Source organism: Rhineura floridana, chromosome 13 (assembly GCF_030035675.1).
Source record: "Rhineura floridana isolate rRhiFlo1 chromosome 13, rRhiFlo1.hap2, whole genome shotgun sequence".
NCBI classification, from domain to species: domain Eukaryota; kingdom Metazoa; phylum Chordata; class Lepidosauria; order Squamata; family Rhineuridae; genus Rhineura; species Rhineura floridana.
In genome coordinates this window covers 17,558,166-17,581,991 of record NC_084492.1, presented here as the reverse complement: position 1 = coordinate 17,581,991, position 23,826 = coordinate 17,558,166, and the positions used below count along the sequence as shown (strand labels likewise).

The window sequence follows — 23,826 nt, the reverse complement described above, 5'->3', positions numbered from 1 at the left end:
TGTTTGTACAAGTTACTTGGCTGGAGAACTTAATTGCAAAATTCAGAGAAGGGCGACTTTCCAAGCATGGCTGTGTTTCAGTTCATGTAGTGTTTCAGAAAGTGCAGATTAGTTGGATTTGCCTTTCAATGCGAGCTGAACTGAATTTCTCCCCCATCCCTACCTGCAACCTTCCTACTCAGAGTACTATCTTGGAGCCACACTGTCAATATTTTGCAGGAGGGATTCAAGCACATACTGGGCATTGAAGCTTTGCACAATTAAAGTGGGTTAAAATGTTCTGTTTGTTTGTTTATTTCCCTAGTGAAACAAATTCACTTTCTTTAAAAGTAAACTTTTAAAAGTGATGGGGAGATGCATTCAGAAGTGTGGGAGGAAGGTATGATTAATGGGAAGATATATAAACACCCCGCAAGCAAATTAGGATCAATGCAGAATGAGTAGTCATTGTCATAACCTCCCTGAAAACAAATAAGAACAAATGTTTGGTAAAGACTTGATATAATCTAGCCTCAATGTAAGCTTTGTGCAAGCAAATCCAGATGAAAGTTCAGTGAACAGGGTGTCTGGAGGAGCCCGACAACTGAGAAGGGATTCGAATGACCCACTTTCAGGCAGCATTTACCACTGACTCGGAATGGGTAAGCTTTTTGATTCAGTCTGAATTTAAAGCCAAATTTATCTAATCTGCACTTTCTGAAACAACATGAGCACCAAAATGCATCCATCCTTTGAATTTGCATTTATTTGAATTTTGCAATGCAGTTTGCCAAACAATGTTTACAAAAATGAATGCATTAGGGGAAAGTGTGCATAGTGAAAATAACATGCAAAAATGGAGTATGACAACAAACATTTTCAAAAATGTGTCCATTACTCAAAACCTGGCTGGTCGGTGACCGAAATAAATATTGATTGATTGATTGATCATTAGTCAAAACTGCCTACAAAAATGTGTTTATTAGGGGGGGAAGCACAAAGTGGTTGAACATTTTCATGAGAAATGTGGAGAACTGAATTTAAGATTGGAAAATAACCAAAACTGACAGATCTTTCCGTCCCTACCATTGACTTGCTCTACACGTATCTTTATCTCATGGTCGCCTAGAACTGACTAAGGAAGCAAATCCAACTTGAGTTTATACCATCCTGGGGGGATTTAGATGTGGCAGACTCCCTGGCTGAGCTGGCAGGCTCCCAGCACTGCTGGGCTCCACTGGGATCTGCCAGCAAAAACACCCTGTCCCAGTACCACCAGGGATCCAATAGCCTAGGAAATGGGGCATTCTGGGCGTGTGGTGGTGAAGCTATTGGGGGTGGACTTATGCTGCATCTGAGCACTCCCTCAAAGCCCTCCTCTGGGTCCCAATCCACATGAGAATTCCACCGGCAAAAAGGTTGGCAGAGGAAAACAATTCCATTGTTTCTCTACAGGGACTGCTGACTCTTCAGTAGGGCTATTTGTGGGAGCTGGCTCTTTCCTTCCAACTCCCACCTGCAGCTCCCAATGGAGCCTGCATTCAACCAGGCAGGCAGTTCCCAAGCAGCAAGTGGATGTCGTGGGGCTTTCCACCGGCTCTGCCACCCCCCCTCCCACTGGCTACCCCCGAGTTTGATTGCTCTGCTCTTCCCAGTCAAGGGCTATAGGATTGCGGCCTTAAGACACATCAATGAGATCTTTTTTTGATAAGAAAAAAACCCTCCAATGTAATCCTTCAGAATAATTATTGCTTCTGGTGCTGTCCTCTTGCAGGCATGACAACAACTAAAGCTGGTATCCTGCCTTTGCTAACAACACGCACTCAGGATCAGTAGTGTAGTGGCAAATTCAGAAGTGCAGGGTCCCTTCATTTTAATAACAGCCATGCTTCCCCACTTTTATTTTTTGCTGTGGGATTGAGATCTTTGTTAATGCCTAGGAATCAATAAACATGAAAGAGGAGAGTGTTCAGTACTGAGAAGAGTCTTCTCAGTGTTTGACTCACCTCCTTTCACTCCGATTGGCTCCAATCAGCAGGAAAGGATGTGGAAGCATTTTAGAAGACTCTTTGCAGTGGCTAACACACTTCCCTTTCATGCTGATTGGCTCGTAGGATGCTGGAGACGTAGGGACCCTGCTAGGACTCTGCTCCCAAAAAAAGTAAAGGGTGTAAGATCCCCTGAGGACACACATGACTACACCCCTACTCCCAGCGGTGTCACTAAGCAGGTGCGGGGGGTGCAGACCGCACCCGGGTGACACCAAGAGGGGGGGTGACACCCAGAGCCACCCCTACCTTACTCTCCGGACTTTCAGCTTCAATTTAAAAAAACCCCTAAGTTTTTAGGTCATCTGGTTCCTAGATATACATCAAAACGTCAGCCCCCCTGCGACTGTTTACTCTGGTTTTTAACCTATCTGTATAGCAGCTTTTAGTCAGAGCTTGGAAAAGTTACTTTTTTAAACTACAGCTCCCATCAGCCCCAGCCAGCATGGCCACTGGATTGGGCTGATGGGAGTTATAGTTCAAAAAATAACTTTTCCAGGCTCTGGCCTCTAATCCCACCCTTTCAGGATTGTAGCCAATAAGGGGAGCCAGGCTTGTGATTTCTTGACCCAGGCAGTGCTTAGGCTTCATTACAATGTCAAAATGGTGGTTTTGAGGCCTTCAGTTTGACTAAGTAAGAATATGGGTTAAAGTTTTTTTTTCTCTTGTGTGTAACACGCAGTCAGACCCTGGGCTGTTGGAGAGGGCAGTGCTTTGAAAACCAGTTATAAATCTGCTTGATTTTTACATTTCAATTTGTCACTAGAGTGGCCAGATCCAAAATAAAGGGCAGGGTTATGTCACCTTTAAAAGTTGTGTAAAAGAAGGAATTTCAGCAGGTGTAGCTTCAAGCCAGAGCAGCAGGAGGGAAAGAAGTAAGACCAGCCACCTGAACTGAGAGACTGTGCTTGTTATTTGCTTGCTACATCTTTGTGGCGTCTTCTTCCTCTTGAGTAGACTTGCTGAACTGGTCAGAGGGCTTCTCTTGGAGAGGACTACAAGTGAATCAGCAGTTTCCAGCAGCCCTCTATATTGGACCATTGTTGGAGGAAGGGCTGTAAGAGAGACACAGGTCTTGCTGTTGGCTATGAGGGCCTGTACATGACACTGGGGCAATGAGACAGACTGGGGATGCTGTTGGTGTACTGCCCACCCTAACTGAGCAGGCAGAGATGGTCTCAAGCTTGAGAACCCCATTACATTTGTTTTGAGGGACTTCAGTATCCACACTGAAGCTGCATTGGAATTTCATGGCCTGCAACCATGAGGCTGTCTGTCTGGGTCAAAGTGTAAGGAAGGGCATACTTTTGTTTTGGTCTTTGCCTCAGTGTGTGAACAGGGCAATCTGGACATTGAGGGGGGCTTAACTCACCCCATTGTTACTGTCAGACCACTCTCTGGTAAAGCTTGGACTTATAGTACTAGTCACCTTCGGTAGAATTGGGGGACCTATTAAGATAGTCTGCCCTTGGAGACTTATGGAATCCAAAACCAAAGCCAGTGGTGATCCTGTTGAGGTCTTTGTGTCACTATGGAATGCAGATGGGGGTGGGCACTTGACATGATTGCTCCCAACTGTCCTGTCCTGCACTGTAGAGCCCAGATTGCTTCCTGGTTTTCTGCGGTATACCAGGACAACGAAAACTAAAGTGCAAGTGGTGTAAGATTCAAAGTGAAGCCAACTGGACATGTGCTAGAGCACATAACTGCACCTACTGCATGGTAGTAAAGGCTGCAGAGAAGCTTGTTTTGCTGCTTCCATCACAGCCTTGAGTAGCCATCCAGCATTGCTTTTCCAAGTGGTGCGGTGATTATTCTCATATACCCCAGCAAATTGAATGATTGCACTCTTGAGTCATGCTGTGACAAATTTTAAAACACTTTGAAGATAAAACCTATGCCAACTTGAATTGATACTATTGATACAGTATCAGATGGATGTCCAATGGAGTCTTACCTAGTTTTATGGGATCTGTTTAAGTTTTTGAGGCTTGAGGGCACGGACAAGATGTTTGTTGTAATCTAGTCGTGCACATATGTAGCTCCACTTACCTGCGAAGCTCTGGGGAGCGGCAGTGCAATTGCGGCCGGGGGCGAAGCCGCAGAGGCCACTTGGGGCAAGGGCAGCGTCGCGTGTTGTGCTGAGATGACGTGTGACATGCTGCATGGAGGGGGCGGAGCCAATGGGCCTATTTAAGCCCGTGCCACCCCCTCCAACCTCCTCTTGGCTCGCGATGGCAGAAGGAGACAGCAGAGCAGAGACGAGCGGTGTGGGACTTGCGGTAGCGGCCATTTTAACGGCTGCATGGTTGGCGTCATTTTGTGGCATGGGACACAGGCTTCATAGGACCTCGTAGGCCTGAGTTTAGTTGGCGGCAGCTGCAGCGGCGGACCAGGCCAGACCCAAGCGGCAGCCGTAAAGGCTAGGCCAGGTTTTACAGGCCCATTTTCTCCGAGGCTGCCCACCTCCACAGGGGGTGGAGCAGAGGCCTCTGTGGCCCATTGGAAGTGCTACCGGCATTGATGCCACACGGCCTCCATAAGAAGGGCAACTCAGAGTTGGGTCGCCTGCCTATCCCCCCCCATACAAATAAATACTACACTGCAAGCTAGGCTTGAAGGGAGCCCGCTTGCCCCCTTTCTTTGGTTAGACCCCTTTTAGTGGGGTAAAACATTAAAGGGGAGGATATATTGGGTGGGCTTAAGTTTACAATGCCCCCCAAAAAGGTATAGGGGGTCCCAAAGGGAAGGGGAGGGCCTGCAGGATGACACCCAAGCACCCTCCTGTGGCAATGTCTTCGGAGGAAGACGAGACGCCACCTCGGGCAGCCATTTTAGCGTGGCTGGAGGAACTGGAGAAGCAGAAGGCAGGCCCACCAGCTGGGGAGTCAAATGCAAGGGAAGGGACGGCTGCAGGTACGGCAGCTATGTACAGGCCCAGAAGGGCTAAGGCACGGGGTAGGCACACATATGGCCAACAAGTGGGTGCTGGTGCTAATGTCACTGCATTGATTCTAGCCAGGTTGGACGCGCTAGAGGCGGGGCCCAGTGCGGCATCAGCAGCAGTTCGGGGGGTAGAGGCTTCTTCCCCCCCTCCTGCATCATCGGAACCAGCTGCGGAGGCACAGGTATCCAAGGCATCACAGTCCCAGGCCGAGGATGGCGGAACTATGGAGGTCCCTAGGCCAGGAATTGGGATTGGTGAGTCACCTGCACCCACACTTGCACCTGCACCCACACTTATACAACCAAGTGGGTGGCCTGGATGGGGCTGGCCGCCCTGGGGGCTGGGGCCCCCAGGACAGGACAGACAATCCTCCACTCCAGTCTGCTCCACACCACAAGTCAGGCAAGGATTTCCTGCAGCTCAAGCAAATAGGCCACCTTCTCTACAAACGGCTTGCCAACAAGTTTGGCAGCATGCTGGGGGGCATTCAGCTTTATCAGCTGCTCCCTCCAGCATGGTGGCCTAACAGCCCCCCGCTACAGCGACGGAGCCACAGGCTGCTGTCTCAGCGCCTGTGGGAGTTACGGACCCTTTTAGTTCAATTGCTGCAGGTGCCATTCCGTTTGGGGAGGCATCTGTTTCATTGGGATTTCACCTCCTCCCTGCGACTAACGAGAGGATTTGGCATGGGGAGTATGTGGACTTGTTCACTCTTCTTTACAGGGAACTGCCCAAGAGAAATAAAGATGGGGATGGAGATGTGAAGCCAGAGAGGCCCAAGCATAAAAGGGTTGAACGAACTTGGTATAATTGGTTGCCTGCCTAAATGATTTACGCGAGGGTAGTCATGGAAAAGCAGCCATTGAGGGGTCCCTTTTCCTGAAGTATCTAGATATTATTTACAGGGCGTATATAGAGTTTTCTGGCCTGGCTTGGTTATCCTATGATGAAGTCTTCCATATGCGGGTGGCTTTTGATAAGACACTCCCCTGGGATAGGAAGGAACCTGAGCTGTGGCTGCAGTTCATGGTAGCAACTCATGCCATGACTGGGGACAGAGCGGATAGCGGGCATTTACTCGGCAAACAGTCAGCTCCCCTGCCCCACAGCAATGTGGGGCAAGGGGTTCAACAATGGCTGTTCTGCTGGGAATTTAATTCCCATGGATCCTGCACCTGCAACCCGTGCCGTTTTTGACACGAGTGCTCCATATGTGGGGCAATGCACTCAAGTGCAACTTGCCCCAGGAACAGGCCCTTTAAGGGCGGGGGTAGGGACTATCAGGGAGGCCAGAAACAGCCCCCCACAGGAAGCAATCAAGGAAAAGGGCCCCTCCCCAATTAATTTAAACGTTTTAAAACACCTCCTGGACAGTTACCCGAACCAAGCGGTCGCACGTTTTTTGTTAGATGGTTTTTCATTAGGCTTCCAAATTCCCTACACCAGCCCACGTTTGGCTTTTACATCTCGCAACCTCCGTTCCACTCCCTCCCCTTTCCTGGGGTATATGATTTGTCCTGGCCCAGAGCAGTTTTTGGGGCATGTACCCCCAGTTACTTATTTTTTCCTGTATGTTTTTGTCTGCTTTGGTTTTGGATAGATGCCCTCCCATGTGCCCTGCACTCAGCAGAAGCTCTGGGCCAGGCGGAACGCAGCGGCATCTCGTAGAGGACACCCTCCCCTTTCCTGGGGTATATGATTTGTCCTGGCCCAGAGCAGTTTTTGGGGTGGGTACTGTCAGAATTTGCTCTTTATTGAGATGTGTAGCAAAGTTGTGTATGCGCTGCGGAATGGAGAGTATTGAGCGAGCTTAGTGTGTGTGTATGAATCTTTGCTAATATTCTACCTTCCCTGCAAATTAGTCAGACAGAGACTTTAAGCTTTAAAATAAGAAACAACTACTTTATTCTGGAAGTACATGCTTGATAGGAAAGAGTCCTTACATTTAACTAACTAACTATGTATGAGCAGTCTGCACTGGTCCCAGTGCAGCTCTCATCCTGGTTGAGAGGAGAGACAAAGAGAAGATGTCTGCTCCCCTCCCGAGAGAAAGAGAAGAACTGAGAGAGGCAGGAAGGAACTGGGATCAGACATCCTGTTGCTTATCAGACTAGCAGGAAGAGAAGAGACGGCAGGATCAAAGGGATAGGTATAGCCTTAACCAGCAAGAGGTCTAGCTCTCTCTAGCTACCCTTATTAACCCCATGCAGCCTCAACCCACCAAGTTGGAGTTGAACCTCATACATTCCAACACCCCTTCTCAAAGAGGACTTGGTTTATTCTACAAGGTGCATCTTGCCTCGTAGCTTCTGGTGTCGGACTTTGCCCAATGGCTTGGTCAAAGCATCAGCTGTCATCTCTTCTGTTGGACAGTAGGTCATCTCTAGAAGTCCTTTCTCCCTTATGTTCTTTAGATAGTGGAACTTCACATCAATGTGCTTCATGCAAGAACTTTGCCCTTCTGATTCTGTGAGTCTTATGCAGGCTTGATTGTCCTCAAGTATTCTGATAGGCTCTGGTTCAGATATGCCCAAGTCACCTAGAAGCTTGTGTAGCCACAGCATTTCCTTGCATGCCTCATCAGCTGATACGTATTAAGCCTCAGTAGATGAGTGTGCTACAGTCTCTTGCTTTCGACTTGTCCAACAGATAAGTGACTGTCCATAGTAGAACAAATTTCCACTGGTTGACTTACAATCTTTGGTGTCTCCAGCCCAGTCAGCACCAGCATATCCTAGAAGTTTAGGATCTTGAGTAGCTGATAGCTTTAGTTTCAAGTTTGCAGTGCCTTTCAGATATCTTGCCACTCTCTTGACTGCTTCCCAGTCTTTCTTGTTTGGCAAGCTGGTTTTTCTGCAAAGGTATCCCACTGCTAACGCCACGTCTGGTCTGGTCATTGTGCTGATGTACAGGCATTTCCCTATAGCTTGTCTGTACCTTTTGTTGTCTTCCCAGGGTTGATTGTTCTGGTCTGGTTTCAAGTATCCTACTTCCATTGGTGTAGGTGCTGGATGTGCATCCTTCAGCCCTAGACTCTCAGGTAGGTCTTGAATCTTTTGTTTTTGGTTTAGAAGAAAGGATCCGTTGTCCTCTCTTTCAATTTGTATTCCAAGGTAGTATGTGATGTCACCTAGACATTTCACTTCAACTTCCTTGCTTAGATTATTTACTAACTCTTGCTTGTCTTGTGGATTGTCATAAGCCAATAGTAAATGATCTGCATAAATCAGAATATAAGTCCATTTGTTGTTCTTGAATCTGCTATATAGGCATTTGTTTGCTTCACCTCGTAGGGGTGCCCTCCCCAGCAGAAGCTCTGGGCCAGGCGGGACGCACTGGCATCTCGTAGGGGACACTCTCCCCCTTCCTGGGGTATATGATTTGTCCTGGCCCAGAGCAGTTTTTGGGGCATGTACCCCCAGTTACTTATTTTTTCCTGTATGTTTTTGTCTGCTTTGGTTTTGCATAGATGCTCTCCCATGTGCCCTGAGCCCAGCAAAAGCTCTGGGCCAGGTGGGACACAGTGGCATCTCGTAGGGGACACCCTCCCCTTTCCTGGGGTATATGATTTGTCCTGGCCCAGAGCAGATTTTGGGGTGTGTACCCCCAGTTACTTATTTTTTCTGCGTGTTTTTGTCCAGTTTGATTTTGCATAGATGTCCTCCCATGTGCCCTGCGCCCAACAGAACCTCTGGGCCGGATGGGACGCAGTGGCATCTCGTAGGGGACACCCTCCCCTTTCCTGGGGTATATGATTTGTCCTGGCCCAGAGCAGATTTTGGGGCGTGTACCCCCAGTTACTTATTTGTTATGATTTTATGACATCATGTATTTATGATAATATCAGAATCCTGATGATTTTGATTGTATAAATTTATTGTCAGTCTTGACGGGAGAGTCTCCTGATTACAGCGATATATCATACAGGGTACCCCATTATATATTTTGGGGTTCAGGGGCATGTTAAATTTGGCTTGGCGTTGCTGTAGCTGTCAACTTTTCTTCTTTGTTAGTGATTGAACTTTCACGCAAATAAGGAACTGGGTAGCGCAAGGCTGGTAATCCACAGGCTTGGCGTGCTGATGGTGGCGGGGTCACTCCGGATGCCCAGTTCCCTCCCCCTTTGCCTTAAGTCTCCTCCTTTCGCTCCGATTTTCCGGGCGCGAGGAATCACCAGCAGGAGAGTTCTTCACATGCGGTAGGAGTTGTAGTGCAGGTGAGGAGGAAGGGCGTGTATGTGTATAGAGGGGTGCTGTTGCCAAGGAATCGCCCCCAAACTGGCTGTCGACGGGCTTTAGGAGGAAGGCAAGAAGCGCTCTTTAAAAACAGAACCAAAAAAGCAACCATAAAGAGGACTAGAAAGTTGAGCGCGCCTGGCTGGCTGGGAATGGAGCGAGCGAGCGTTCCGCGCCGGCATTCTCCCCAGCCTTTGGACCTGCCTCCAAGATCAGCCCAATAAGAGCTGTCAGGGGAGGCTCCCCGCTCACTTCCCCCCCTTCTTCCACATCGCTTCACAGTTCCGTTGGGCAGGCTGGCAGGGCGGCGCGAATGAGCGAGCGGCTCGGCGGCGCGGCTGAACGAGCGGATTGATTTCGGGATCTCCCTCCCGTTCGCCCGGCCGGAGATGGGCTGTTGCTCCTGCCGCCGCCGCCGCCGCTGCTGCAGCCGCCGCCACCGCCGAAGAGCCTCGCCGAGGGAGACGGAGCGCCGGCACTAACCCAACTCCGCCGCCTTGTGCCGCCGCCAGCTTGCCCAGAACGAGCCCCGAGTCGCCCCGCCGCTCCTCGCCCCCCCGCCCCCAGCAGTGGCGGCCCCGGGGGAGGAATAAAAACCGAGGGCGAGCGAGAGCCAGAGGAGCCGCGCGGAGAAGCATGAAAGACGGTCGGAGGCAGGTACGAGGCGCGCTTGGCCAGACTCGCCCGGGCTGGAGAAGGTTTGCCTCCCCCTGAAAACAACACAACACCAAAAAAAAGTAGCCACCTTTCGAGACGAATCTTCCTCTCTCTCTCTCTCTCTCTTTTTTTTTTTTTTTTTTGAGGTGGGGGGCGGTGGAAATCGCATCTGTTTCAACCGCGGAAGAGGGAGTTAGCAAGACGTTTCTTCTTGGAGCTCCGTGGGAAAAAGCAGCAGCGAGGCAGTAGGTAGCTTTTGCTTTTTTTTTTGGCCGGGGGTGGGGGGAGAGAGGGATGGACAGATTTCTCCTTGGTGAGAAAGGGTCGAGTCTAACTAACACCAGGAAGGTGAAAATGGGAAGGGGGCTGTTCATCTTCGTCTGCAGCTACCTTTCTCCCTCTCTCTCTTCTGATAGCTCGGATGATAGTTTTGCCTACTTAGGAACTGGATCTTCTTGGGAATTCCTTTAAAAAAAATGAGGGTGAGGGTTGTAGTGGTGGAACATCTCAAGAGATGCCCATTTGTTTTCTGCAGGACTTTTACTGTCGAGGTGGGTTACCGGTAGTGGAGAGGTTGAAGCTCTCTCTAGCCCCCCACTTCTCCCTCCCCACCTCTAATTTAGTACACTAAAGCACTGATCTCTTTGCCACCAGCTGGTTGTTAGATCCGGGATTCAATGCTTGAAATACACTGCCTGGTTGGTGTTGAGAATTGCTCTCCCCTCCAAAAACAACAACCAGCCAGATAGGTTGAGTATACCCTCCCCAGAAGACAACCAGCCATCAATCAGCCAGATATGTAGAATGAAAGGGGAATTGGGATGGTGGATGCGAGGATTATTGGGGGGGGGGAGGAAAGGGAGCGCGGAGAGAAGATGACCCCTGTTATTATTTTAAAATAAATGTAGTGTGATATCTTAGACCACTTTGGTTGAGAAAAATCAGGGGCTTCGGGAAGTGAATGTGTCTCTTCCTGGTTTCTCGAAGCACCCAAGCCCCTTTTCTACAAGTTGTTGCCCCCCTCCCTCCAGAAAAAAAGAGAGCCATCCTCAGTTGCCTACCTTAGAAATGCAGCAGCCATATAAAGATGAAACTTGCAAGAAACCCCCTCTTCCCGCTGTCAGCTTCAGTCCCTTGATAATGACATCCTCTCCAAGGAAGACACGGAGGACCCAGTTGACCCCCGAAAGCCTAAAGCTTCACTCTCTCTACTAACCCCTTCAACATGGGGGGGGGGTTTGATGGTGGAGAGCCAGAAGGCTTGAAGGAATAACATGTTCCCTTACATTCCTGCTTGTATCTAACAGCTACCGGGTAGTAACATCCCAATCAAGCTGTCAAATAGTCTTCCCCGCCAGGCTACAGTGAGCCATAGCAGAACATTTTGTTCAGCCGTGGAACAGCACAGGCAACAGAGCAGAGCAGCTCAAATGCGGGGATATGTAAGCAGGGATTTGCTTTAGGTCCTTATTTTTGCAGGTAGCGGCATGTGTGCATTTTCTTTCTAAAAAAATCACCAGCGGAGTAACCATGTTGGCAAACAGGGATTCCGTAAGGTTTAGAGTCTTAACTCAGCCTGCAGATTTGGGCAGAATCTTTCCAAAGAGACATCAAAAACAGCCCATGGATGCCAACAGGTACCAAACATTGTTAAGCCCAGTCCCATCTTTAACTTCCTCTTTCTGGATATAGGAATACACACACACACACACACACACACACACACACACACACACAGAGTTATGCTTAAGGCTGATGATATCCTGAAATAATTTGATCTGCAGAGGTGGTAAGGGAGGAAGATCCAGTGGCTGTTGATTCTCAGGGGCATCACTGAGAAAGGACTCTTTGTAAGACACCCATTACTGTTAACTGCCCATGGACTCAAAACTTAGCATAATGTTTGCATTAGGAGGGATGGAACAGCTGCTCACTTCAGTTCCAATTAAAGATTGTCACTGATAACCAGCAAAGCTATAGAGAAGCCTCTTAACTTTAGCCACCCTTTTGTGAATATTCCCAGCAAGGCGCTACTTGAAGACAGGGGCCAAGACTGAAGTCCTATGCATTTACTGAAATGCCACTGACAACAATGAGACTTACTTCCAAGTAAGCAAGTTTAGGACTGTGCTGTTGCATGTGGTGCTTCAAGGGACAGAGTGTTCAGCAGGAAGTCTCCTAGAATTAAGGCAAGGCAAGTGCAATTAGAATTGCCCCACTCTGGAAACTACAAATTTGCTGTCATATGGAACTGTAGCGTTCCCAAGGATCTGAATGCACTTTTTAGCTGTCTTTGGGGAAATCTCCATGGGAGCAGAGGGTCAGAATTAGCACTAAGCCAATTTCCATATTTGATGAGGGGGGGAACCTATACCGAAGACAAGGGGTAATTAAGCCACAGTCCATTTCTGTCAACCCAACATTATTGCTAGGTTTCATGGTTTGCTATGTAAACCACAACCTTCCCTGTGAAATGCAGCTGATTTCCCCCTTTCCCTGCAAAATTGCTCTTTATACACTCCTGTCTTGCTTACACACACACACACACACACACACACACACACACACACACACACACACACACACACACACACACACACACACACACACACACACCATTTGCCTGAAATGCTTACGTTATAGGATGGAATATCTGCTGTCCATCTATCTATCTCCACCCCAGTACCTGTACTTAGTTGCATCTTGAGGGCCTTCTGAAATCAGAGATAACTGGCAGCTGTATTTTGTGAGAAAATTGTTACTGCTTTTAATTAAATGGAATTTGGTCTCTCCCTTACAGGTTGGGGGATTAATTATCATTTTAAAACAAAACACCAGAGTTGCTGGCAAATACTGGTTAAAATATGTCTCCATATCATACTTTACATGCGGTTGCTAAACCGCCATATCTTTGCTTTCCTCTTTAAAAAGAAAAAAAAAGTGAGAAGACAAATATTGCTCTTCCTAACACCCTGGCATGGAATACTGATTTGATGATGTGTCCTAGTGTGTTTTTCGAGGACACTTCAGCCCTTACCAGCCCATACTTGCTTGAAACTGTCTCCCAGAAGCTATAAAAGGATTAAGGTAGCCCCAGTCTCCATCTAAATCTCTTTCATCATTTCTTTTACATTCCTGTAAAACAGCCTAGTTGTATTTTACCTCTGCAAAATTCACAAATGTATTGAATATTATGAGTGTGTTCTGCAAGTTTTATTTATTTGAGGAATGGGGTAGGGATGTTGCATGCAGTTAGGTTGCATTCTACCCACATATTTTGCATACACACACACACACACACACACACATAAACACTTTATACATGCAACCACATCCTATGTAAATAGCAGGTGATTTACACATTTTGTCACATGGGTGCCCAGTCCCAGCTAGCTGGTGAGAGAATAAATTTTAGCTCCATATGCACTTTGTCTAGTACTTTTACTCCAAAAGTTAGATACTTTTCAAACTGAGAATTTGTTTCTCTCCCAGTAAAGGACACCACCTGGACATTCTTAATCAGAGAAACTAAGAATTTGCCTCTCACTTTAGGACTTGCTGCTAATAAAGATCATGTACAAATGCAAAACTGGTGGTCTTTGCTGGCACAGACAGACAAGCATTTTCAGCGGGGAAGCCATCCAACTTTTCTGAACAGAAATGTCTCTTTGACAAGTGGTTGTGTCCATATGGAGAATGCATGTGGTTTTTCTAAAAACTCATAACAAGCGGTTATCAGCAAGGATGACTAGTCTGGGATGGAAACGGATGCTGATGCTCTTCATACATAAATGTCTAAGCATCTTTCAAAGAAAACATTGCTTTGCAATGAGGCAGCTTTCAAGTGGAAAGTCGAATATGCAGCTCAAGCTAACCTCTAAGTAAGGATGGTTGCATAACAAGAAGCCACTTAGATTAGATCTTTGCCTTTATTGACTCCACTTGGTATATCAGGCAGCCAACATGGTAGCCAGCTGGGCATGCATTTTAACTTTCCAGGCTCCCAAGCAGGGAAATATTAGAAAGGGACAGAATGTAAAAGTTAAACATGCACCTAATGTCCCTTCAGATATGATTTGGTGGCTAAAGAACCTGGGAAGACCAATTTTAAAATAGAGGTAATAACTCCTTTGTTCGTACCAGTGGCTAATCCACTTGATCACAATTTCACAGTAATATGCTGTTGGAGAGTAGCTGGTGATTCAGGGTGTTAAATTTCCAGAATCCTGCCCCTCTCTCCATGTTCAATGTATGGGAATGAACTTTAAATGACCATGAAAATTACAAAGCAAAGGGTGAGAATGGGATTTCACCCATGATGTGGAATGTCTGCCTGGGTTCTGGTGCATCTGTTTGTCCGTCATATCCAAAGACCCATGTAAGTAATTCTTCCACCTCTTGAGAGATTTTCAAGCACGGTCACTCCAGTACTGCTTTGTCAGTTGGTGATCCTTCGAAGTAAGGGTTTTGAATTTTATGGGAGAAAGAAGCACACAAATATATGTGTTCTGTATGTTTCCTTCTTTAGTGTCCAGGCCAGTGTGCAGGAAACAATTGTTCAATCTTCTGGTGTATACATCTTAACCCTTGAGAAATGCCTGACATGGACAACCTAACTTTAACTCAGCTGATATGGTTTCTTTGTCTTTGCCATTGATTATTGTGTTCATAGAAATATTACTGTATTATGCTAGCAGTGAGCACCAATGTAAGGACATCTGCTGGATCAGCCAAAATGTTCATGTAGTCTAGCATTTTGCCCCCACCAGTTGCTAGATAGGTACCTCTTGAAGCCTACAAGCAGGTTATGAAAGGAAGAGTGAGCATTGTTTTGCTGTCTGTACAATGTACAATTTTAAGAGCAATAACATTAAGGACATGAACACTACTGGAACATCTAATACACATGCATGGCAATACAGAGACGTTTTGTAAATCATACAGATCTACTCAATGTTTCCTTGTTTGGAAACCAACCTTAATTGGTCCTTACATTTTTTATTTTGACTGATTGAGATTTGGGATGTGGAAACTGAAAAGTCTCTAGAACTATAGAATGTGACCTCTGAAGATGTGATGCAGGTGTAATGAGACAGAGAAAATGAGATCAACCTGGCAACTGTAGAAGGTCAGAAGCAGAAATGAGTTCAAGGCATGCCATTTAAGATGTAAACCTCCTCATAGTTTACAGCCTGATCCCCAAAAAAAGTTTTTGTGCTAAAGAACTTTGAATGAAGCTGGCTGAATCACATTTACATAACCTTTACACAAATTCAAGCAACTGAGTTTCACTGAGATATTTGCAAGCTTTACTTTTGAAAATCACCTGCTTTCCCGCACACACACACACACACATATACCTTAAACTGTAACTGCTCAAGGAGACAATATTAAGAATCAACTTGCTACATTCAGGCTATTTGTATACCGCCCTATCCTACTAAAAAGTCCATATCTAGCAGCATAACTACGGGAAAAGTCTGTAGCTCAGCAGCAGAGCACATGCTTTGCATGCAAAAAGGTCCCAGGCAGTGCTGGGAAAGAGTTTTGTCTGGAGTCATTGGAGAGCTCCCGCCAGTCAGTGAAGACAGTGCTAAGCTAGGCAAACCAATGGTCTGACTCAACATAAAGGAACTGCTTATGCTCCTAATATTGATGTGGCTGGATGCGCATGGGTGTGTGTTGGGGGGGAGAGGAACTGATTTAGGATTGTGTAAATATCCATCTAATCTTTGCTAGCACATTCAAGATGTAGAATTTCTTTAAAAATTCCCATCTACTCAGACATTCACTTAGGCTCTACTAGCTCCAGATAAAAGCTACCTTCTGATGTTCAAATGAAGAAGGGATGGCCATTTTTTTTAACCTCTGGTGAAATTCATGCTTTCCTGAAGTAGGGATGAGATGAATAGACCAGCCTAAATCAACCACAGGTCCATCCTATCCCTTTTATTTTTTTTATTTGTTTGTGGACTTTCTGAAAGAACACATGGCAAATCTACATGTAAATTGTACACATTTTGTGTGCATTTTTCCTGTAAAATGCAGGCTTTCCCCCAATTCTTTTCAAACCGTTTGCCCTGAAATGCACATTTTGCATATTTTTTATATATATAAAGTAGCATGAGTCACTTCTTTCTTCTTTCTTTACTCCTTTTCTCTGTACTGACATGCTAAGATCAAATGCTGGCTGACTTTATCAATGAAAATCCAAGCCTTAAATCTCATTCCTAAAATTTTATTCCACTAAGTGTAGTGGTAAGTCTGTATCAGATTGAAAATGAAAGCACAGTAAAACCCAGTGAAACCCATTCACTGTATCATGCTTTTTTCTACATTAGATTGCGGCCTGTATCTCACTGATTTAGGTGACCCCCAACTTCTAGTATGATGAGAGTGCTATAGAATTTTAAAAAAATTATCACATAAATCCTGCTTGCTTCACTGAACATGCCTCCAAGGCACAGATTGAGGACTGCAGTTTTAGCTCCTAATTTGGTCTGCTGATATGAGATATTAGCCAAATTTCTTTGATCTACCTAGAATAGCCCCAACAGAACCTATCATCATGTTCCAGTAGCTTCTAAAGCATCTTTGTCAAATTGTTCTTTCCACGATCCAACTATCGAGAGAAATCTCATGCATTCTCTTAAAGAGACTAATTGTCACTTAACATCTTGATTTCAGACTCTGCCTTGTTACAAAAGAAGGTTGTTGATGCTCCTTCCTTTAATTATGCACATGACATGTAATGCTGTCTGAAGCCAAAAAAAAATTAAGGCTGAGACAACAACGCTTTGTGTCATGCGCTAAGAGATGACAGAGGAAAGTGATAAGACAACATGATATATGTGCCCTCCATTAATATTGAAGCAATTTTCCTGGAGAACAGGACAAGCAGGTTTCAAGCTGATAAGGCCCCGGTGATAAGTGGAGCCTAAGGCGTTGACTGGTTAACAGTTTCTCAGTAGCAAGGAAATCTGTTTGTCATTAATGTGCTTGGCGCAGCCTGCTTCCCATCCCCTGGCCTTTTAAATGATCTGAGAGCATTTGGATTATGTAATGCTCCCTCATAAAACTGAGCATGGGTCATAGAGAGAGAGGGAGAGAGGAGAGATTGGCAGGCATTTGGTGAAGCTAGCCTGTGTGATATGAAGAGGGCTAAAAGTTTTGTCCAGGAAAACTGCAGCAGAAAAGAAAGAAAAGGGGATTTGATTAAGAATCCTTCACCTTTTGGTACAAGGATGAACAGCACCATCAGGAAACTGATCTCAAGCATCTGAGAGCTGATTCTGTCTATTTTCAACTCAACTGTTTAATGCTTTTTAAAGTGCGCATGTAAGATGAATGAATGATTTGTATCCTTAATTTCTGTTTCTGCTATGATGGCTAACACCACTTAGAATGCATTTTAATAGTTGTGGTGTGCAAGATATGGATGCTTAAGAATATAAGCTAGCAATGTGACCAACGGGTGTTGCTGCAAACAGGGTATTTCTACATACCTTATTCACACATACTTCATTTGCAAGTGCAGGGTGAAATAAAGAGATAAGGGAACCATCATTGGGGTAAACTAGGGCTATTTTTATTAATGCAAAACAGATCTGCATGGAATAAACATTTGAGGGAATCTAATTGCTACTAACGATTGACTGCTACCTTGAGCTCACCCTGTTTGTTCAAGATGCGGTAGTCATGGCTTCCCAAATCTTACTTGTTCAGCTGAGGAGAGAGAACTGATTCACACCTCCGTGATGCTCACAACTATGAGTGAGTGAGTGACACAGGTTAGCTTTGACATGAGGGAAGGAAAGATCTGTGAATTTGGGTTATTTCAGTTTTTAATTTTTCTAATCTTAAATTCAATTCTTTGCATTTCTGCAACAATGGGGTTTTTTTTTAAAAAAATCCCCATGAAAATTCTCCAGCATTTTAGTGTGAACTTCTCCTAAAAACACATTTTTGTAGGCAGTTTTGACTGATTTTCCAGACAAGTTCTTGTCATGTAAGGCATTTTTGCATGCTATTTTCACTCATATTCTTTTCTGTGCCCACTTTCCTCTAACATGTGCATTTTTGTAAGCATTGGTTGGTTGGCGAACTGCATCACAAAATTTGAATAAGTGTGGATGTCAAAGGATGGCTGAGTTTCAGTTCTCATATTGTTTTGGAAAGTGCAAATTTGATAGATTTGGCTTGAAATGCCAACTGAATTGAAATTCTCGCCCATCCCTACTCGACACTGATCTGTACCTTGCTCATGGGTCCCAAATCCCAGGGCAAAAGTCTCAGAAATCACTATTTTCCTGCAAATGTCCCAGAGTGCTCATCTGTTCCTTTACCCTTTACCCTTTCCTGCATATCTCTGCTTGTGTGACCAATGAACCAGTACATGAACTATGAACTATTATGAACAAATGAGCTTTTCATTTAGTGCACCCATACTGTTACCTCCCCAGATCCTCGAGAGAGATTAGGGATTGGCAAATATGTCCATTTTGTTTGGAGAAGTGTGAATTTCAAAGGATGATTGTATTTCTGTTCACTTTGTTTGGAAAGTGCAAATTAAGTGGGTTCAACTTTAGCTGTGAACTGAATTGCATTTCTCCCCCATTCCTAATTGAGAGCACGTTAAAAAAACCCAAACCCACATTGCATAGTCTATCTGTGCATGAAACAAAAAAACAATCCTATTCACCCCTGAAAGGTGACCAGCTGAGCCTGTACTTTTCAATACCAGATTGTAAGGAGAGCAAGCAGGGTGCTGGCTAGAGACTGAAGTGGATGGGGGCGGCAGAGCTGATTTGAATACAATAGCAAAGCCCGAACACCCCTGTGTCACTGCATGCCACCTCCTCCACCTGACTTGCCCAGCCACGTCCACAAATAGATCCCTGCCTAGACCAGGGATGTAGTTGTCCAGGCTTGGGCCATTTGTTTTTTTTTTGGGAGCAGGGTCCCAGCATGGTCCCTATGTCTTCAGTGTCCTACAAAGCAATTAGCATGAAAGGGAAATATGCTAGCCAGTGAGAAAAGTTTTCTAACTTGCTTCCTTTTCTTTTCCTGCTGATTGCAGCCAATCAGAGTGAAAGGAGGTGAGCAGCCACTGAGAATACTCTTTTCAGTAGCTAACACTCTGCTTTTTCATACCGATTAGCTCCTAGGGACATCTGTTGTTGTGGGGGAAGGCATTAGCAAGGATCTCATTCTCAAGCCAGCAGCTTGTTCCATTGTTTCACAGTTTGGACACCTAATGAGAAGACTTGATTCACTAGAAAAGATAATCATGCTGGGAAAAACAGAAGGGAACAGAAAAAGAGGAAGGCCAAACAAGCGATGGGATTGATTCCATAAAAGAAGCCACAGACCTGAATTTACAAGATCTGAACAGGGTGGTTTATAACAGATGCTACTGGAGGTTGCTGATTTATAGGGTCACCATAAGTCAGAATTGACTTGAAGGCACATAACAACAGCAAAACCTAATTCACAATTTCTGGAACGATATATGGACCAAAACACAGCCATGCTTCTAAATGGTTATTTCGTTGAATTTTGCAGTCATTCAAAATTTGCACTTCTCCAAATTTTGCAATGCAGTTCTCCAACCAAATATGTATAAAAATGCATGCACTTGGGGAAAATGTGCCTAAAATGCATATACTAGTGAAAATAACATAAACATGCATTAGATAAAATTGCTTTGCAAAAAATGTGTAAGGCAAAATTGCATACAAAAATGTGTATATTAGGAGGAATTTGTGACAAAATGCTGATGAAATGTCATGAGGACCTTTTTAAAACACACACAAACACACGCCAAGTGATGTGCAAATGTACAGAATTAAATTTAAGACTGGAAAAATGAGAAACCAAGAGAACCTGAAATTGACAGATTCACCCATCCCTACCCACTCTAGGGAACTGCAGGAAGCACCCTTCTTTCAATTAATACATGATGGGTGACTTTTGTGTAAAGTGATAAACCACAAAGGGTAATTTGTTATGGCAGTGCCATTTTCCAATAAAAACACACACATTCTTTTTTAACTCCCTTTTTAGCACCAAACAGTTCCTAGATGTATCATGACCTATTTCTTTTAGCAATTCTTTCCCTTCACTGTTCTACTGACCTCTGGGTTTTCTTAACAAAGAAGGAGAGAGAGAGAGAGAGAGAGAGAGAGAGAGATGTCAGAATGAATAGTTATCCTAAACTATAAACTCTGTGTTGTACTATATAATTTTATACAAGATTTGGAATGTAGGGTCCAAAGGATATTTCTAAGTAAAAGATCCTTTGAACAAAAGTTGGATGATTTTGTTTTTCACTGAGCAGAAAAAAAAAATCACCACAACTTATAACTCATCAAGCTGAATGCAGGCCACCCAGCAGTGGATTGCGGTTTACCAGGAGACTGACAGCTCCCTGCGTTTCAAGTCCCAGGTGAGCAGCAAAAACAGAAGATGTACTGAGCCCAAAGGGGCTGTCATACATGGTTAGTGGCCTGCATTTGGTTTGGGACATAAAAAAACTGTGCAGACCTGCTCTTGGTGGTGGTAATTTTTTTAAAAAAATGACTTTTGGCCATCTTGAGCTCAGTGCATGGGGTTTAATGAAATAATTCTAATGTCCCTTGATAAATAAGAATAGCCCTAATGATCTATAAAATATTTGGAAATGAATTCCATCCAGGTAGTAAAAGGGAACAGGGAGCCATGTTTGCCATATTCAGAAAGGAGCAAGCAAGCTGTGAGTGAGTTGAAGTTAAGGTTTTCTGGGGTGTAATTGCTCTCTTTTGAGGCAATGCAGACTTAGTGGTTGCGCTATCTGTTTATAGGGTTGCATCTGCCTCCACTTATATCCTGCTTGCAATACGTCTAAGCACAGTGGCCTCCCTTTTGCCACTTCCCTCCCTCTTCCTCCTTCCCCCTTCCCTCCCTGTTCCTTTGCCCTGTTTCCCCTCCCCATCCCCTTCCAATCTCCTCCCTCTCCTGTTCCTTCCCCCCTCCTCCTCCATGGTCAGTTTCACCTATTTTAAGCATGATTGCATGGGAGTAAATCCCATTGGACTCAATAAACATGCAAATTATCAGATCTGCCTTTCTCCTCCTCCTCTCCTTTTCCTCCCTCCTCCCTCCTTCCCCTCTTCCTCCCTTCTTCCTCCTCTCCCCTCTTCCTTCCTCCTCCTCCTCCGCCAACTTCAGCCTTCCTTCCATCTTCTCCTTTTCCGTGGTCATTCACCTATCCTAAGCATGATTGCAGGGAAATAAATCCCACTAAACTCAATAAGCATGCAAATGATCAAACCTGCCATCCTCCTCCTCCCCTCCCCTTCCCATCTACTCCCCTCCCCCTCCTCCCCTCTGCCCTTCCTCCTCCCCTCCCCATCCCCCCATGGTCAGTTTCACTTATCCTACGCCTGATTGCAGGGGAGTGAATCCCATTGAACTCAATAAGCATACAAATGATCAATCCATTCTCAGCAAACTTACACAGAATCCCCTTTCTTACCTCCTGGATTAAAAAGGGTCCCAACAGGGTCCCTATGTCTCCAGTGTCCTATGAAGTAATCAGCATGAAAGGGGAATATGCTAGCCAGTGAGAAACGTTTTCTAACTTGCTTCCTTTTCTTTTCCTGCTAATTGGAGCCAATCAGAATGAAAGGAGGTGAGCAGCCAGTGAGAAGACTCTTTTCAGTAGCTAACACTCTGCCTTTTCATACTGATTGGCTCCTAGGGACATCTGTTGTTGTGGGGGAAGGCATTAATGATCTCATTCTTAAGACAGCAGCAAAAGAAAGAAAGGGGAAGGGTGTGTGGCTGTGACTATCATGAAGGGACCCTGGACTTCTGAATTTGCCACTACATGGCTGACCTATACCTCTCTGAGGCTGGGCAGGGGAAGAGCCTTCTGTACTGTTGATGGTTGGCTGCTGAATGCATGAACTACCTGTTTAAATGCAATGTGGCGGAGATGATTTGAAGCAAAATGAAAGAGTAACCTGTGATAAGACAGCAGTGGCCCATTCACGTAAGTAAGTGGTCCTGTGGCATTGCAGTCATCTAATGACACAGATGCAAGTGAGAACTAATTCAAAGCTATCTGGGATAGTGTTGTGCCAAACATTTCTACTGCATTTTTTGAAGCATTCTATCAATTAAAGATAAAATCAATGGCATGCAAAAATTACCAAAGGGAAACAAACATGTTGATGAAATTCTCCTGGGTAAGGTGCAGGATTTCTTGTGCTTGAAAGGTGGTCAAGCAGTGTCTGTGAGCATCGCCTCTTTCAATCCACAAATTGTCTCTCTGATTGCCTGCATTCTGCAGCCTTCCCGGGTGCTTGCCTTTATTGATAACCCTTAGCAGTGCTTTTTCAGTAAGCACAAGAAGGCAGGGAGGCTGCCTACTAGGTGCTAGGCGGCTTTTTGTTGCTATTACTTTAAGTAAAGTCTTTTTATTTAGTTTTAAAGAAATCAGTGTTGTTGTTTTTAAAAAAAGTAAAGGGAAGAACTTCTTTTTAAAAATAAAATCAGTGAGCACATCAATCTCAGGCATTTGGTAGCCAGCCTCTCCAGATTCCTGTGCTTCAATTAAAGCTCACAGGAGGACATTGGGTTGTATCCAACAAAGGTCTACTCAAGCAGACCCACTGAAATTAATGAACTTAAGTTAGGCAATTCCATTAACTTCGGTGGGTGTACTCTAGGAAAAACTAGCATTCCCATAACCCCTCCTTCCAGGAAGCTCAGGCAGCCAGGGAGGCTGCAGAGTGCTATATAAATGTTTAATGGAAAGCAAAACACCACTCCTAGGCAAACTACCAAATTCTTCCAAGCTACACAGGAAGTGGATTGGACTGTGAAAGACCAACCCAAATTGTGTTTGACTTTTACAAATTTGTAGGGCAGTACAATATCTCAGAGAGGTAGTTAGGTCTCCTGTTCCCCTTGTGCATTCATTATAGCTGCCAAATGTCCATGATTTTTATATTTTGATAAAAATATCCATTGGCTATAGATGCATTCTTAAATCGCAACAGTTTTTTGCCTGTTAGTGAATAGGTCTCTCATCCAGAGATACGTATAGATAAACCTGTTAATTTTAAAATTTCAAAACTTTCACACACACACACAATCTTAAAATCAATGTGCCATATTTTTGCAACACAGCTGTTTTAGGAAGTATGAATTAGGCAGGTTCACATTAAAATGCAAACCATACTGCATTTTTCTCGTTTACCAAACCAGAGGAAAGAACAACACAATCTTAGGCTAGTTTATTGAGAAGTAACTTTCCACGGTGTTTCTTTGGGCATACTCCAAGAAAGGTCTGCTGGAAAGGCTTGCCAGTGAATTCTGTAGCACTAATCGTAAAGTTATCACTGTTTATCAATTCTGTCTTTCCCACCACTTTTCAGGCAACCCCCCCCAACAACTTCCTGAAGTGGCCTCTGATGGCATCAACCAAAAATACAGTACAATACAGATGGCAGGGTGCTGGTGGGACATCAGGGGTGCATAGCCTAAGGCCCTTTGGATGCTGTTGTACTCCAATTCCCATTAGTCCCAGACAGCATGACCAATGGTCAGAGATGATGAAATTGTAGAGCATCAACATCTGAAGAGCCACATGTCAGCCACCTCTGGTGTACATAAATGAAAATGAGGTGTAGGGCTTGCCCCCTGGATGACAAACCAAAAAGATGAGACTGACAGAAGGGTAGGGTAATGGAAATGAGAGGCAGAGGAGGAAGATCAGCTTGTGCCAGAACAAAATAGTGACTTGTAAAAAGGGTAAGGAGAATTGGGTTTGATTCTGATTTTAATATGAACCTACCTAATCCACACGTTCCAAAACATGTCTACAAATGAAAATGCCATTATCCTTCAAAATTTACACTTCTCTGAATTTTGCAATATTTTTTTCCAGTGAAAGAAAAATGTGTATAAAAAT

The 23,826-nt window shown here is 44.9% G+C and overlaps 1 protein-coding gene across 7 annotated transcripts in view; it reads left to right on the top strand.

Annotated features, from left to right (window-relative positions):
* The window catches only part of CDH8 (cadherin 8), a 414,305-nt gene that overhangs the window by 1,950 nt on the left and 388,529 nt on the right, over positions 1-23,826 (top strand). For 4 of the 7 annotated variants that reach the window (XM_061593588.1, XM_061593592.1, XM_061593591.1 and 1 more), the window contains exons 2-3: positions 5,046-5,228; positions 7,930-8,014. The gene's annotated coding sequence lies outside the window, so the exon portion shown is untranslated. Of the gene's footprint in view, positions 1-3,016; positions 3,085-5,045; positions 5,229-7,929; positions 8,015-9,508; positions 9,867-10,012; positions 10,112-23,826 lie in introns of those variants that run through there. The other 3 variants (XM_061593593.1, XM_061593595.1, XM_061593594.1) reach the window with 3 other exon arrangements.